The 17,183-nt window shown below is 37.6% G+C and overlaps 1 pseudogene; it reads right to left on the reverse strand.

Annotated features, from left to right (window-relative positions):
- Positions 14,639–15,712, reverse strand: LOC109232700 (annotated as a pseudogene).

Here is a 17,183-nt window from a genome sequence, read left to right on the forward strand (position 1 = left end):
GTATTTGGGGTTCCGTGATGAAGATGAGTCACTTTATTTGGCTAAGTTAGGGATGGGTGAGGAAGTCCGTCCTTGGTTGGCCCAGTACTTGGCAATCCTAGGTACTGTGCCAGAATGGTTGCAAGCAAGGAAGAAAATATTCCAGAAGACCTTCAACTTTGAGGCTCGAGGGTGGTTGACATTTGTATGCAGTCGGCTTGACCCTTCTACCCACGATCAGACTATTCCACTTACCCGGGCGGTTCTTGTTGCATCTATTATGGCTGGGTACCCTATAAATGTGGGCAATGTGATGTCCCATGTGATTTCTACTGTGGGGCAAGAGCATGACTGGAATTACCCTTTTCCCAACACCCTTTCAATGTATTTCCGGGACCTGGAGGTGGAGAAGAAGAGATACGATGTCAAGACCAAGCCTGTGGCTCCTTACTCTTGGTACAGTATGTAGGGTCCGGACAACCCTAAATCCAAGAACTACCAGCCACCTGCCTCTGCCCCAACTGGCCAGTCTGAGGAGCCAGTTGCGGTAGAGCCCTCCACCGAGCCTGCTGCCACTACGGGAGTAGACTTGCCTCCAGGACCTTCCTCTACTGCTGGTCCCAGTTCTTCAGCAGGCCCGAGAGTTCAATCTTCCCGAACTCATCCCTTCACTGCCCATCAATTGATCCAGACATTAGCTAGCTTGAACAACTGGATGTCAGCTGCGACATCCAAGTTGTCCACATTGTCTTCCATTATTCAGACCCAATCAGCACCTCAGCTAGCTCAGATTCCTCAGTCCATTGAGGACACTTTGAAGAAGCTCCTGGAGAACCAGGAAAGGATTATGAAGACACAGGCTACTTTGACTACAGTTGTGGAGTCACATGGCAAGGCTCTGAAGGAGCTTGCCAAGGAGCACAAAAAGATGAGGAGATCACGGGCTTCTAAAGAGTCTGTGAAAGAGCTATGGAAAGATGTGGACACGCTATTGATAGACCAGATGCCTTTAGACTTGTTATTTGGGGATCCAGCCCCTCCAGCAGCAGCACCAGTGCCACAGCCACAGTAGGAGCAGGCACCCAGGCAGCCTAGGAAGGAGAGGAAGCTCCCCAGCACAGCAGATGCAGTTATTGAGGTGGCAGTCCTACAGGAGGCCTCCTCCAGTTTGCCTCAGGATGCACCTGACATCAGCCGGTCCAGGAACAGGCCCCAGTCCCAGCAGTTGAGCAGCAGGAGGCCGGGAGCCAGTCTGAGGCTCCCGCACATACGGAGGACTTGGGGACCACTGATGATCCCATGCAGACGGACCAGGCTTAGGGAGCCCCTATATCCTTTTTTATGACTTTTTTGATGCTTAGTTTGATAGTTGGCATTGGGAAAATGCCAGCTTTTATTCGTGGGGGTGCGCCCTACTTTCTTTTGTTTATCTGGATAACTATATATATTTGACTCATTTTTTGTTCCTTTTGTTTGATTTTCTATTTGGTATGTATATAACTTTACATTCAGTACTTTTTATCTTCTATTTTGGTCTGTATATAAAGTTAAGTTACATTTTGTATATATTCATCCCCCGTTTGTATATTCTAAGTCCCTATTGTACATATTCATTCTATTTTCTATTTTTGCAAAAAAAATTCGTTTTTAGCTTTATATTTAGGCTCGTAGCCTCTTGTTTTGTTTTTGACGCTTCCAATAAGCCCTTGGTTTTCTTAAGGCCACGGTTCTTTCCAAGGGTGGAGTATTGTGTGAACCGGGTGGCTCTTCCCGATGATGGATGGAGTGACAACCTTCTTAAGGGTTTGAGTCCGTTTCTTTGATTTTTCTTTTGTTTTTGATAGTTGTGGTTAAGGGTACCTCAAGCAAAGCTTCACTTGGGCCTAGCACATTTGCCTTTGATCCCATGGTCAAAGACATAATGTTGTGTTTAGGATGATGAAAGTCGTGGCTTTGAGACTCTTGCGTTGACCAAACAATCATCATGTGGTCTTTCAGACCATTGTGTGCTTGAATCGTAACTAAGGTCGTTGTGGTCCCTCGAATCGATGTCTTTAGCAATCCCCTAGCGTGTGTGGTGAGGAATCGAATTGTGAGTCCAAGTCCCGAGCCAATGGTCTAGAACTTGCCCTGAATGTTTCATGAGGCGAAATCCTAGGTGAAATTTGACTTGAGAAGTGATTATAGGCTCTCCTTGATCCGAATGTTAAGTTAAACAATTCCATAGCCTACCAAAGAGATGATCCCTAGTTAACCCTTTTGAGCCTTAAACCTTTTTCTTTCAAGAACCAATGCTACAAGCCTATACCCGTTTCAAATGATTACCCTCTCTTGGCACCAAAATCTTCCCTTGAGTAATGGCAAATGTCTAAGTTTGGAGGGAGAGACAAGAAAGGAAACAAAGTGGTAAAAAGGTACAAAAGCAAAAGAAAAAGGAAGGCAATGAAAAAGCAAGAAAAGAAAAAGACAAAAAGAAAGTCCAAAGTGAACAAGAATAAAAAGGGATTCAAGGAAAACAAAAGTGAAAAAGGTGTGGAAAAAGTAGAAAAAGGAGAAATGTTTTGAATTGAATAAGAAAGAGTGACAATGTGTCTCTCTAACCCCTTGTAAAGAAGTCAAATACTCAAAAGAGTCAAGAGAGTTGTGCCAAAATGAATCAAAAGAAGTGCTTAAGGGAAGATTGAACCCACTTGAATAAAAATATGTCCTACCCTTACCCAAAGGTTGAACGAGATAAGCAAAGGAAGACCTCCAGAAATAGAAGCACAAGGGATGCAAAAACTGTGAAGAAAGGCTACATCCGCAATTGCTGGGCAGTGTATTACACTAAAATCAGGTGCAGGCATGAGCAATGGGACATTGGAAATGGAATCACAATACTCAGGACAAGACAAAGGAATGAAGAAAGAACAAAAGTTAGCATCAGATGGACAATCAAGATACAATACAAGGAAAGTGGCTACTTTGCAATTTAAGAATCTGGGGAGCATTTGCTGTGCAAAGTGGCTACGGATGCAAGACGCGTTACAGGCAAAGGAATTGGACCTTGTTGGGCTGGAATGATAATGCGGAAATACTCATCATTGGGCTAGTGGTTAATTTTGCAAACTTGAATAGGTTTAATGTGATACCAATGTTGAGTTAATTACTCAATATTGGTAATAGGTTGAATGTAAATTTCATTTTTTATCAGTTTCATCACGTAAGACCACCAGACAAATTATATTATTTATTTTTTTCATTATATATAAAAAACTAGCCCTAGGCACTGCCTAATGGATTGCTAAAAAAAAAGCCTTTACAATGACTCTACAAAAGCCCTATAGGATCTTGAGTTGAAGGAAGCCTACATTAGTGGATACTTACATAAGGGGCAAGCATATGGTACCTAGAGCCGGACTTGTAACCTTCTTCTTGAAAGAGATGAGTGAAACTCCATCAACCTCGATTTGTGTGTCAGTACTCTAAAAGCTGAGGTTCGCTTAGGGAGAGTTGAGGATGTATGAGTTTGGGTTCCACAATGACCAAAGTAATTGAGAGAAGTTCTTTGATGAAATGTGTCAACTCTTGATGCTCTTGTGTCACACTTGATCCATGGTTTTTCAAAGTTTAAATGTGTTAATGATGCATTCGTATTGAGGACAATTGTTAGTCCCAATTGATGCTTGTTGAGGTTGCTTTAGGATAGCTGGAATTACTTGGATTTTCCTTTAAGGGGTGGGTCTTATTTTGTTTGCTTGAGGACAAGCAAAGGCTTAAGTTTGGGGGAGTTGATAAGTTAGGATTTTGACGTGTTTTATGCCCCTACTTGCCTATGCTTTAAGTATAAATTGCTACAAAATAGCCCCAAAATGCTCACAGGTTGTGCTTGATTGCAGGTTTGGTCGACAAAGTGACGAAATGTCAAAGATCGGCTCAAAAGTGAAACCTGCTCAAGTATCAATGACCAAGAGAGTTGAGGAAAAAGGGGCCTAGTGCGGATCGCGCAAAAGTGGATGCGGCCGCACTAGGAGGTTCAGAGACATGGCATATTCAGTGGAAGTGCTACGCGGCCGCGGTTGGATTCTTGCGGTCCACGGTCAGGCTACGCGGCCGCTTCACACTTTTGTGCGGTCTGCGTGAACGAGATTCAGAGAGTTGAAGTTTTGATAATTTCAAGCAATGCGCTCCGCGCTCCTTTATGTGCGGCCGCGCCAACCTCCACCGCGGCCGCGCTGCATTTCCACGCGGTCCGCGGTCCCCAACCTCAGAGAAGCTGAAATCATAAGTCCAAGAGCCAGTGCGGCCGCAGTCCTTTTTGCGCAGTCCGCACTGACCCCGTAGGGGTATTTTTGTCCAGTTTTTCCAGCCTAGTATAAATAGGACATTTTACCATTTTTTGGTTAAGTTTTATATTCTGAACGCAACTGAGCTCGTGATACTGGATATTGTAGCCATTTTCGGCATTTTTGCTCTTTGTTATTGTACTTTCTTCTTAGTAATTAATTAATATGCTTAGTTCTTCATCTATTTCTTCAATTTCTGTACCTAGCATGAGTAGCTAAACCCATTAGGGTTATGGCTCAACCCTAGTGTGGGTAATTGATGGGTGTTGCCATCTAAGGTTAGATTGATATTGGGTATTTGCTATTTGGGTTGATTTTAGGTTTTAATTAAGGATTGGTGGTTGCAAACACTGATTCTAGCTTTGTGGGTTTAACTTTTCTTGAGAAAGAGAGTCCATGACCCCAAAATTAACCCAACAAGGAATTGGGATGGACCCATGAGAAATGGTAGTCCCAATTAACGGGTTAAATCTCGAGAGAGTAATTACCCTACTCGAACCCTAGTTGCTTGGTCTAATTGGCCTACCCAATTGGTCTCGAGAGAGTCAATTGGGCAAAATCATTCTCTCTACCGAGAGGTGTGAGAGTGGGTACAATTGTGCAATGGTTATAGCATAAGCCCCAAATATGTCAATCTATCCTTATTAACATCTACCCGTTAATTAGCCACCTAGGCAATGCCACGACCCTAGTGCCTTCCTCTATATTAAATACAACTTAGCAATATTCTCGTAGCATAATTTAGTTTTAACCATTAGTTTTATAATAGTAGTTATAAGAATCAAAGAAAACCAAAAATGTTTGAAGTGACATTAGAAGCACAACCGCATCTCTAGACTAGACAGATAATACAACTCCACTACTAGCTCCCTGTGGAAATTCGATCCCGAACCACTATTCGGGTAAAAGCTATTGCGACCCGCTCTTCCTACCTTAGTGTAGCGTCGAGTCGGCAGCGATCAATTACCCGAATATATTACTAGTTTTGGCATTAAATCTGTGAATTTTGTTGGAAGATTTTGAAAACCGTCTCGGATAGATTTGAGGATTTGATGGTCGAAATGTTATCGAAATTTAGTAATTTTGGTATGGTTAGACTCGGGGTTGGATGAGCTTTCATATTTCGCAATTTTTGTCGGATTACGATACATGGGCCCCACGAGCGAATTTTTACTTAATTTTGGATTTTTATTGAAAAAAGTAGTAGTTTCCTATGAAAATGATTCTATAATTTTCGTTGACTGTATCGAATTATTTTGACTAGATTTGATGCTTCGGACGAATTCGCGAGGCAATGGCTTGTTGGATTTTGAATTGGTAGCAAAGCGAGGTAAGTATTTGGTCTAACCTTAGCTTGAGGGATTAGGAGTTGTGTCCTATTTGTTATGTGTTATTTGTTGAGTACGACGTATAGGCATGGTGACGAGTATCTATACGTTGGTGTCAAGCATGCCCGTGAGTCTTATACTTCGATTAATGTGACTATGTTTCGTATTGTGTATGCTCTATATGATAATTTCTATTGAGGAATATGACTTGTGGAAGTATTATTGTTAATTGAACATGATAGAGCGTTGGTTAAAGTTGAGTATTGGTGATAGCTGAAATGATTAAATGTTGGATTAAGAATTGGTTATAGATGTTTCTCCCTTGCCGGGACAGTTGTTATGACAATTATTATATATTTGGATCGGGTTGCACGCCGCAAAAATTATTACATATTTGGATCGGGTTGCACGCCGCAACAATTATTATATTTTGGATCGGGTTGCACGCCGCAACAATTATTAAATATTAAATGGATCAGGTTGCACGCCGCAACAATTATTATATATTTGGATCGGGTTGCACGCCGCAACAATTATTAAATATTTGGATCGGGTTGCACGCCGCAACAATTATTATATATTTGGATCGGGTTGCACGCCGCAACAATTATTAAATATTAAATGGATCGGGTTGCACGCCGCAACAATATTAAATGGTTTGGATCGGGTTGCACGCCGTAACAGTAATATATGATTGGGACGGGTTGCACGCCGCAACAAGAAAGAAATAAAGTGAATTTTGATTCTTATGGTAAGGACGTGAGTTAAAGCTCGAAGGGTGATGTCGTGCACTTTCTGTTTGCTATGTTTAACTGTTGTTATTAATTCAAGTGTGTTAACGGTTCAGAATTTTCCTTACTACTGTGATCCTTTGTGTTGGAATTCGTATTGTTTGCAATACCTCGCCACATTTATATATAGCTTTCAATACTTCAAATTTCAACAATTGTTACATTTTTAACTCATGGGATTTCTCAACTAAATTTTCCTTAAATCGTTTGAGGTTATACCTTACTTAAAAAGGAATTTTTACTATGTATTGATTTATTGATTTCTCGTATTAAAGGTAATGATTCATTCTATTTTGTACTTTAACTGAAAATGGTATTTTCTTTATCAAATGATTCCAAACAAATAACTTCATCTTTTCTTGTTGATATCCTAATTAAGTTGGAAGTTGTACTCTACTTTATGTTAAGTGAATGAGGCTTCTTGAATATATTCTTAATTGTAATGGGTATGGAACCTATGAACTCAGTGAAATGAGAATATTGTTGTGCAATGTGAGACAGAAATATATGGGCACAAGGTGTCGGGGGAAAATATTATGGTTTTATTTAATGGCATGTGAGTTGTCCGTGCGATTGTGATATAAATATGGGCACGAGGTGCCGTGAAAATGTGAAAGTGGGCTGAGACCTATATTATTTATGATTTTGAAATGAAGCATCACAAGGTGACCTTTACTCGAAAGGAAATATATTCGAAATATATTTATTGAAAAGCATATTAACTTAGAGATTATTACTTGAAGGTTTATAGGCGAAAGATTTATATTTGAAGGACTTGATTAATTGATTTCACTCGTATTTATTATGTGTTGAGAAACATTTATGATGTTCTTGTCGCCTGCTATTTATATCACTGGTTGATCATTGTTGCCACCATTATCTGCTTCCTATTATTTTGTACGCTATATTGCATAGGTTTCACTACAGGAAAATAGGTCTCTAGCGATGGGAAATTCGGTCGTTAAAACTTCAAATCCGGTCGTTATCAATCAATTACGATGGGATAAAAATCGGTCGTCGCCGGTCGTTAGTGCCTCCGTCGTTAAAGGTAAACGATCGGATTTTGATCCCATCGTAAAAGCCCTTTCAACGATGGCAAAGAATCCAGTCGTTATACCAAGATTAGCGAGGGGATTTTCCCATCGTTATATGTTGTCCCAATCGTTAAAAACATCACTAACAGTAACTAATTTTCGATCGTTGTTAGTGTTTGGCGACCGGAATTCCATTCGTTAATTTTATCAACGACATACTTTTTAAAAACCAAAATTTTCCTTCATTAATGTGAAATTTTAAGTAATAAAATATATTACACGCATTCGAAATCATACAAAGAATGAAGTTAATATTGACATAAAACTTTTTTTTTAATTATAGAGAACTAATCAAAGTAGCAATAATATTACATCCAAATTTCATGATCCTTGTTTTCAATTCTTTAAAGAAAACAAAAAATTAAAGAGAAAGTAAAATAGTAGTTTGTACGGATGACAACTACAACTCCTAATAAATAACATAGATTTCCCTTGTTCTTCAACAATTCTAGCTGCTTCAACTTGCTCGGAACTATCTTTATGGAAGATTCTTCAAACTTCAGGTCCTTTATCTGTTAAAAAAGGTTTATATAATTACTTGAGTAAGAAAACAAGATTTAAGATTGGTAAGTTGCTACCACACAGTAAAATGTAAAACCACGAAGCGAAGAGCACCTCAAAATACTATGAACAATCAGTGCTTCTTACAACTACATTACTAAATCCAACATTAAGCGTATCATGAAACGTATTACAAATGCTCGCCAACAGTATATAATAGCCACAACATTGGGAGCAAATGATACAATACAAAAAAGTATTACTGTTCCCTCCTTTTGCACAATCATGTTTAGGAAGAACCTTAGAAGAAACTAATTATCTTTAACAAGAAAGAAACAATTAGGATCATTGGTTATTCAGGACTTTACAAGTTACTGTATTACATAACCAAAATGGAAAAAAACAATTGAAGTGAGGTACATTAGTTAGGTTGCAGAAGTATTGATAATACAGATAACTTCAACCATGAGTGGTGAGGTGGCTGTTTCTTCACGGAAATATTTTGGTGCGCCACTGGGTGTTAGATAGGCCTATCAGAAATAAAAATGGATCCATGATCATGGCCTTTGCCTCTTTATTGGGGAACTGCAGCAGCAACATGGCTGAAGCAAAGGCAATCTTAATTGGAATAAAGGGGAGTTCTATATGGTTTCACTAACATTATGTTAGAAAGGGACTCTGTAGATTATTAATATGCTGAAATGAGTTCGTAGACCACCATGGCACTTGAAGGATATTATAGAAGAAATCAAGAATTATACTAAGCTGGTTAACTGCACAATCCCACACTGCTTTAGAGAAGAAAATCAGGTGTGGATGCATTGACTCTTTATATATAAACTGGACAAATGAAGATCAGAAACTATGGTTTCCTTCTAGCAGCTATTCTAAGTTTGGTTTCTGCAACAAGGAACAAGCCTTTTGCAACTTACAAAAGTCCCCATCATCAACAAGGTTTGAATGTTTAACTTCTCTCTCAGCTTGTTTTGTGTTGTCATTTGCAAGGACTTGTTCTTTAGTTCTCTATGTTTATCTGACTTCATAACTTTTAATCTGAACTAGGCAAAGACTTCAATTCTGCTCAATCTGCTTTGCAAAAGATGCAGATATTTTATCTTACAGCAATGATTACTACGCGCCACCTTATCAATCTCAACCAAGTTGAGATCGACTATATGAATTATCACTGTTCATATATACCATTGCCTTTGTGCTCATCTCGACAACTATAATTAAGCCTTAATGGTTTTTTTTCTTTTCTTTGCTAAATAATTAGGGACTTGACAACATGGAAAAGGCAGGAGATAAGAATGAGAATGGCATTGAAGGGCGTGGAGTATTAATAAGCTCGATCATGTATTTTTGCCCAATAATGATCTCCCTCAAAATATCAAAGGCCCTTATCGGATAGACAACATGCAGGTAGTCACTGTTGGACATAAGCATAGAGTAAGAGTTTATAAATCTCAACGTCTATATCTCAGAATAAGAGTTGCTGGAGCTTAGAAAAGGAGGAAAAGAGGGGCATAGAGTTACCAAAATGTAGTTTGTTAGTGATTGTTTAGTTGTTTTTCCTTTTCTATCAGTTTTGATACTCGTACTTGCTGAAATAGTCTAATCTGGTACATGTAACAACCAAATTTACAGTTCTGGTAGCCATGGTTGATTGGAAAATGGAGATCTATTGTAGTTACTTGCAGTGAATCTTATTAGCATATGAAATACATTCTTTAGTGCCCTGCTAGTTCTTTTTTCATTACCTCTACCACCTGCTGTGAGTTGCACAAGATCCTACCATTTGGTGTGACTGTAGTTGCTTGTTTAGTGCTGGGTACCATTTCCTGTAGTAACCTATCGGTGCAAATTATGTTCTGGTACATTTGGCCTGATAAATAGACTAGGAATTTCACAAACAAACCAAGCTCCTGTGTTATTCGACTAAGCAAACTATCACCTAATACATGAAGGGGAGAAGATCTCGAGGGCACGTCTTACTTTCAATGTTCCTAACAAGTTGTTCCTCTGGTACGTATACCTTTCCAAAGCTAATCACCAATAAAAAGAAATAAAAGAAAGATAGCTAACATACAAAGTTATATGTAAAACAAATAAATAGACTACCTGATCTGCCTCATTTGTTCAAATACATCTACTGGATGTAACAGAGAATTTGAACAATACTCGGCAGAAAACTTGCTATGCAGTCTTTGGCAATACAATTCAGGCACATTGGATACAAAGTAGGATAAAATATAGATGCAGCATGCTATTACACCAAACCAATATGGAAGACAGGCAAAGGTTTCAAGGGGAAGAGGAGAGATGACACACAAAAATGATCGCAAATATAGTGTACTGGTTCGTTGTTTTACAGTAAATTTATTTAAGGATATTCACGAGGTCATAGTTGGTAGAAAGCTTACGAACCTGTTAAATATTAATTTCAGCTTGTACTTTGTTGACTTGAAGATGGTGCCGATGAAGGTTGATCAACCAATAAGCTTATAATATGTTCATACTTAGAATCTATGTTGCCCATACGTATTTCTAGTAATTCTTTTGCTTTTTTAGTTGCATTCAGCTCGGTCTGTAGTGATTCCTTTTCTTTTCGAGTTGCATTCAGCTCAGCCAGTATTGCAGCCTTTGAGGAGCTACCGCCTTTCAACTCCTTAGTGGTTATACCACCCCCTAGTCCAACCACATGACTCTTGTTTTGAGGTCCGAAGCATCTTTCTACTACCTCAATATTCGTAAGAGACGGCTCAGATTGAACCAGTTCTTGTATCTCATCCTATAAAAATACAAAAAAAAAAAATTTAAAATAACAAAATACATCTAAATAAAATGGGAGGATATAATATGAAGTGCATCAATAAACATACATATTTTTTACTAGCTTCAGGTTCTACAAGCGTGTCATTTTTCTTGTGAGTCTCAAAGAAGATAGTCGCCATGTTCGGTGGATTACCGTCTTTGCCTCCCTTCACATTTAAATAAACAAGTCAAACAAAGACGAGGTTTTTTTTATAGGATTGCACTGTGCACTTACCAGTTCGTAAATAATTTCTCTAATCGGCTTGCTACCCGTACGATGAGGCATTCTCAACTTAGACCTATTGATCGAGTTTCTAATACTTGCTTCCTATATTAAGAAAAAACCATTGAAATCATGAACTGTTACTTACAATAATAAGAAGTTAAAAGTAGTTATGAAGACTTACCTTAAATTTTTCACTTAAAAAATGTTCCTTGACCAACCATTCCCAATCACTCTTGTCTACCTCCTCCGAGACATCTTTTAGAGCCTCATGCAATGGCTTCAACTTCACATATTTGTGCAATGATCCTCTCCAATTGTTCCATAACTGTCTCATATGGTTTAAGACATGCTCTCTTTGATGATTCGTGTCATCACTGTCAAATTTGTCCTAAAATATTTTGCAAAATCATTAATCAAGAAAGTAAAAAATTTCATGTAAACTAAAAAAATGAATGCATTCTACATTATGGCATATTCAAAGTTTAGAATACGTACTAGGTTCAGTTAAGATCTCTAAGTTTCATCAACGGACCTAACCTCTGTAATGGTTACAATTAGAGAGGAAAAAAATTGTATATGCATAGAGACAAGAAATGTGAGAGCTGCATAACTCCAATGTTTCATTTAGATGCTAGAGTTCCCAAACCCATGCAATTAAGCCAAACAACTCACTGTCCTTGCCCATTCTAGGAGAGCCTTCTACTACTTGAGATACCAAAGTTCACAAAAGTACAAAGATCTCTCACAGAATAAAAAAATCTGCTATAACACTTTAAATATTTCATGCGGTATGAAAGGAAAGTCCAAAGCTAGATATATTGGTAACATGAAAGTTTAATAAGATGTAACAAAGTGCACTTCTGTTAGTGTTGCGACACATCATTAGGGGAAGCACCGAGTTCTGTTTTCGAGCAGCCCGCTTCAATGTCAAGAAGCTTTTTAAAGCATCAACTGTTTCACACTATTAATAATGTAATTGGCAGAGATCTCTAAGATCATTTGCAAGAATTTACTTCAGGAAAATATCTATTTGAGATGTTTTAAAAAAAAAATTCTAACTAGCATCTTAATTAGATAACATTTCATAGTCACAGAAACACACTCTCTAATTTAGACACAGAGATTCAAGAAGTGATCCCGGCAAGGGATGCAGTGAAAGACAACTTATAAATGCAAACCAGCTTAAAAATAAAGATTAAGAGGAAACCAACTTATAGAGAAAATTGTTCCTTTGTTTTCCAAGTTAAAATGTTGTTATTTTGATGTGGTGAAGGTTAGAAATTTCAATTAGTAAGTATAACAGAGTGGAATCCTCTGTTTCCTTAATTACTAATTGAAACAAAGACCGGAATCATTGATGGAAACTTTGCACTACCCATTGATCTCTCCAACTGAAGAATACCCTTTCACAAAAGTGAGAGCATATAGTACACCAGGTGAGATTCATTTATGTGGAAGAATGGTGATAGGAAAAATCACTTGCGGTCCCTGTACTGCACCAGCAAAAGCAAAAGTGAAGCCAACATACTACTTTGAAAATTCAACCTCCCAAAAATATGAATAACAACTACAGCTCTACAAAATAGTTTACATGTGCGACATTGTTTACTAACTCAGTTAGAATACCCTCAGATTGAAGATTCAAAAACGTCAACTAATCCAGTCGAATTTCATTTCATGATTAAGTTCACAAGCACTCTAGTCTCTTTTTTTCCCCACAGTTTCAGCAATATAGCTGGAGCGTGGAATGAGCATTAACATGCCAGAATGTGTGCCTTTTGCTAAAACCTGGCCTAGCCATCCAACTCAGGACATTGCCTTCATTAATAAATTTTAAAGAGAAGATGTGCTGCTAAATATGACTAGCTAAACTTCTCTTTCTCAAGAGTGATTTTCCAGATTATATCCCATGTCAAATTTTCCTGAAAAGAGCAATTCAACCAAGAAAGTGTTGCTTTAGAGTGCTTTAAAAGCTTGCCGTAACAGCTCGCCACATGTGCTCCAGCTTATCTTCTCCGATGTCCTTCCATGAATGTACTTGCAACGGACACATATTACGATCACGAACTATTATACCCAAGTGTCTCGAAAATGAGGCTTGATGCTTCCCAACAACCCGATTGTGGTAAAAGTTGACTCTAAACTTTTCTCCAGGTTTGAGTCCTGCAACATCTTTATTCCTATTCTTTCCTCTCACCTTTTTTGGGTTTTCAGATTCACATTGATGTGCAGATTTTAATTTTTAACATAAATTCCAATCTTATAACAAACAAAAAAAAATTAAACTTGAGACCTTGTATCATTTCATCTTCTTGAGCGAGGGAAACATCGTCTTCCATCGGATCGAAACTAGGAGGCATAAGATTATTATTATTATGTGCTAGCTTATCCTGCTCAGAAGCTGCTGAGTTGTGATTTTTACTTTCCCCAATTAGATTTCTCTTTCCAACGCTTCCTTTATTCGAGCCCGCAGATCTAAAGTTTTGCCCTCGTCCCCTTGCTAAAGCACCAGGCTGATTGTAAGTGTCTCGTACATTCTTCGAAGTAGCTCAAACTTCTGCAGATTTTGATTTGAGTAAAGCATAAAATAACTTCAATGGAATATAAGAAACAAAAAATAATAATTAAAAATTGAGACCTTGCATCATTTCAGCTTCTTGAGTGAAGGGAATATCGTCTTCCGTCGTATCAAAACTAGGAGGCATAAGATTATTACTATTATGTGCTAGCTTATTTTTCTTAGAAGCCCCAGCGTTGCAATTTTTATTCTCGCCAAACAGATTTTTCTTGCCAAAATTTACTTTTGCAGAGCCCAAAGATCGAAAGCTTTTCCCTCGCCCCCTTGCTAAAGCCGCAGGTTGAATAAATGCAAGATTTACATTCTTCAAAGCTATTCCTGTTTCTGCAAATTTTAATTTATGAACATAAAACCAATACCAGTCCAATAAGAAACAAAACAAAAAAAAATTTAAAACTTAAGAGACCTTGCATCGCTTCAGTGTCTTGAGCGAGGGGAGCATGGTCTTCCATCGAAGCGAAACCAGGGGGCACAAGAGTATTAGTATACGCAAACTTATTCTGCTCGAAAGCTGTTGAGTTGTGATTTTTACTTTCGCCAACCAGAGTTCTCTTTCCAATACTTGTTTTTATAGAGCCCAAAGATCCAAAGTTGTGTCCTCTTCCCCTTGATAAAGCACCAGGTTGAATATAAGCATAATGTACATTCTTTGAAGTTGCTCCCATTTCAGTCTTCTGAAATTTTGATGGATTCATGTCAACCTAAAATAAGATAAAAGTATGGAGTAATGGTTAGCTAAGAAAGATAAAAATCATTAAGAATAGTAATAATTATTTATCCACAAGAAATTTTCCACGCCAATAGTACTGAAAAAAGAATTAACTTGTGTTAGAATTAGAAAACACAGACAAAATACAAACAAGGCTGAACTTGTAAAACCACAGATTTAACAATATATTGCAGCCAATTTTCTTACAACAACAACAGAAATCAATATTAGTTCCTGTCAAAAAGGGGGAAAGAAGCAGAATGTGAGAAGAAAGAAGCAGAGTACTACTCCACTTAATTATTTGTATCTGATATACAGGGAGGACAATCCCTAAAGAAAAAATCAATTTGCCCAATGAAAGTAAAAGCTTCACCTCCACCAACAAGCAAGAATTGTGGAACTGACCAAAACACACTCATAGGAATTATAGTGTACGGATCGCTTGTCAATCCATGTAATTTCGCAACCTCCAATCTGTTAACTTCGGTTAAAGCAGCAGCTATGATTGCAAAAATTAAACTGACTAGGCCTATAGCAATACGTTGCAACGGGGTGAAACCATGTGGATCATAGCAATCAAAAGAACACTTCCAACAAAGAAAGCAGTGAGCGAGGCAGCTGGAATTTCAAAGGACTTACCAATGTGACGGTTCATTGTAGTAGCTTGTGACACGGAAAATGTTGTCACTTGAGCATAGACTGTCCAGAACATAATGGTCGTACCCCATGTTGGTAACATTCTAATTACCAATTTAACTTCTTCAATATCGACTAAAGTTGCTAAATTCCCGTTATTTAATATGGTTGTCCCAGAAAATTCACTGTCATCTTCTTTAATAGCTGCCAAGTTGGTGAATGAAAGAGGTGCTCCATCATTGGCAAAAAATGGTCAGTTCTCATCTCTTAAGGTTAATACACATTGTTGAAAAAAAATATTTGATGAAAATCTTATTCCCCTAGAAACATTGGTCTATCAAATTATAGAGTATAGACTGTTATGTTAAACCAAGCTCTCAACTGATTACTTAGATACATGTACTAACTATCAGTTCAAGTTATCCTAGAAAAGCAAGTAGCAAGAGGCCTAAGGAAATAAATGTTAACAACATCAACTATAAAGATTAAAAACCTTCATGAGTTCTTTTCCTTTTCATTTGTGTAGAATTATCCAAATTCTCCAAATCGTCATCGTTTTCTTGCAAAATGTCAAAAGTATCGCGAGGTATAACCTTTCTTGCAACATGCCAGCCTTTATTTGAAGGATCATCCACATAAAATACTTGTAATGCTTGGTTTGCTAATACAAACCGCTCGTTAGTTTTCAATAATCGGTGAGGGTTAACACTCACAAAGCCATATTCATCCATTTTAACTCCCTTTTCTTGGTCATATACATCAAACCACATACATCTAAACAAGATCACTCTTTTTTCCTCCAATAAATTGCAATTCAAGAATCTCCATGAGTTCTCCATAATAATCAATATTTTTATTCTCTTCATCTGTCTCACCAACTACAACCACCCCACAGTTTTGAGTTCTCAACCCCTGTCATAGTCTTCCACATGAAACCTATATCCATTAGTAATGTAACCTTTGAGACGTCTCACATATGGAAGGGGACCACGTGACAAAGTGAGCAAATCGTCCATTTTCTTACTGTTATCACATTTGTACAATTCTACAACCTATCAAAATCGATTATATAATTTAATTAGCAAATACTATACAAAAAATTATGTTTAAAAAAGATAACAATAGTATATAACTAGTACTAACCTTTTCTTTTAACCAACTAACGAACTCCCTATCTGGATGTTTTTGAGAGGTATCACTTGGAATTTGTGAAAACTCTCTACAAAATAATAAAGAATAACATGTCATTTTAATTGAAATCATGGATAAAGTATAAGTGAATTATTATGTTGAGTCAATACTTACTCGAGAAATGGTTGAATTTTATCACAGTTCTTCAAAATATAAATATGTGCTTGCTCTAATTCATCTGGATTAAGTTTGTCTAATTTTCCAGATCTTAATTCTTTTCTAGGTTGACAAAAAATTGTTAAACCTCCATCAGATTCAATAACACCACCATCATAATTCCGCTCAAGGCGATTAAACTTTGTTTCCATTGTATGTAAATACCTTGAGCATAAAGTCATACATTCAGTTGCCAAATATCCCTCCGCGATAGAACCTTCTGGGCAAGCCCTATTACCAACTAAAGATTTCAGAAAGTATAGCCATCGCTCCACCGGATACATCCATCGATATTGAATGGGTCCAGCAATCATAGCTTCATTAGCTAAATGAATCGGCAAGTGCACCAACACATCAAAAAATGAAGGAGGGAATACCTTTTCTAACTTGCACAGAGTTATAGGAATTTGAGCTGCTATATATTTTAACTCATCCATTCTTAAACATTTTGCTCCAAGCAAGTTGAAAAATAAAGACAACTCAATAAGAGGTTCACATACAGATTTGCAAAGCATACCACGTATAGCAAGTGGAAGTAAATGTTGTAGAAGAACATGGCAATCATGACTTTTTAGGCCTGAAATTTTACGATCTTTAGTGTTGACACACTGAGATATATTTGATGAATATCCATCTGGGACCTTTATGTTCTTTAGGAATCTAAAAAATTTGTTCTTCTCTTCAGGAGATAACGTGTAACATGCTGTTGTAGCTCATATTTGTCCCCATTTTTAATTGGATGCAGTTCTTTCCTTATGTTCATTGCTTGCAAATCCAATCGAGTTTTTATGGTATCTTTGGTTTTTCCTTTGACATTTAAGATTGTCCCCAAAATATTGTCACATACATTTTTCT

Source organism: Nicotiana attenuata, chromosome 9, assembly GCF_001879085.1.
Source record: "Nicotiana attenuata strain UT chromosome 9, NIATTr2, whole genome shotgun sequence".
Classification (NCBI taxonomy): domain Eukaryota; kingdom Viridiplantae; phylum Streptophyta; class Magnoliopsida; order Solanales; family Solanaceae; genus Nicotiana; species Nicotiana attenuata.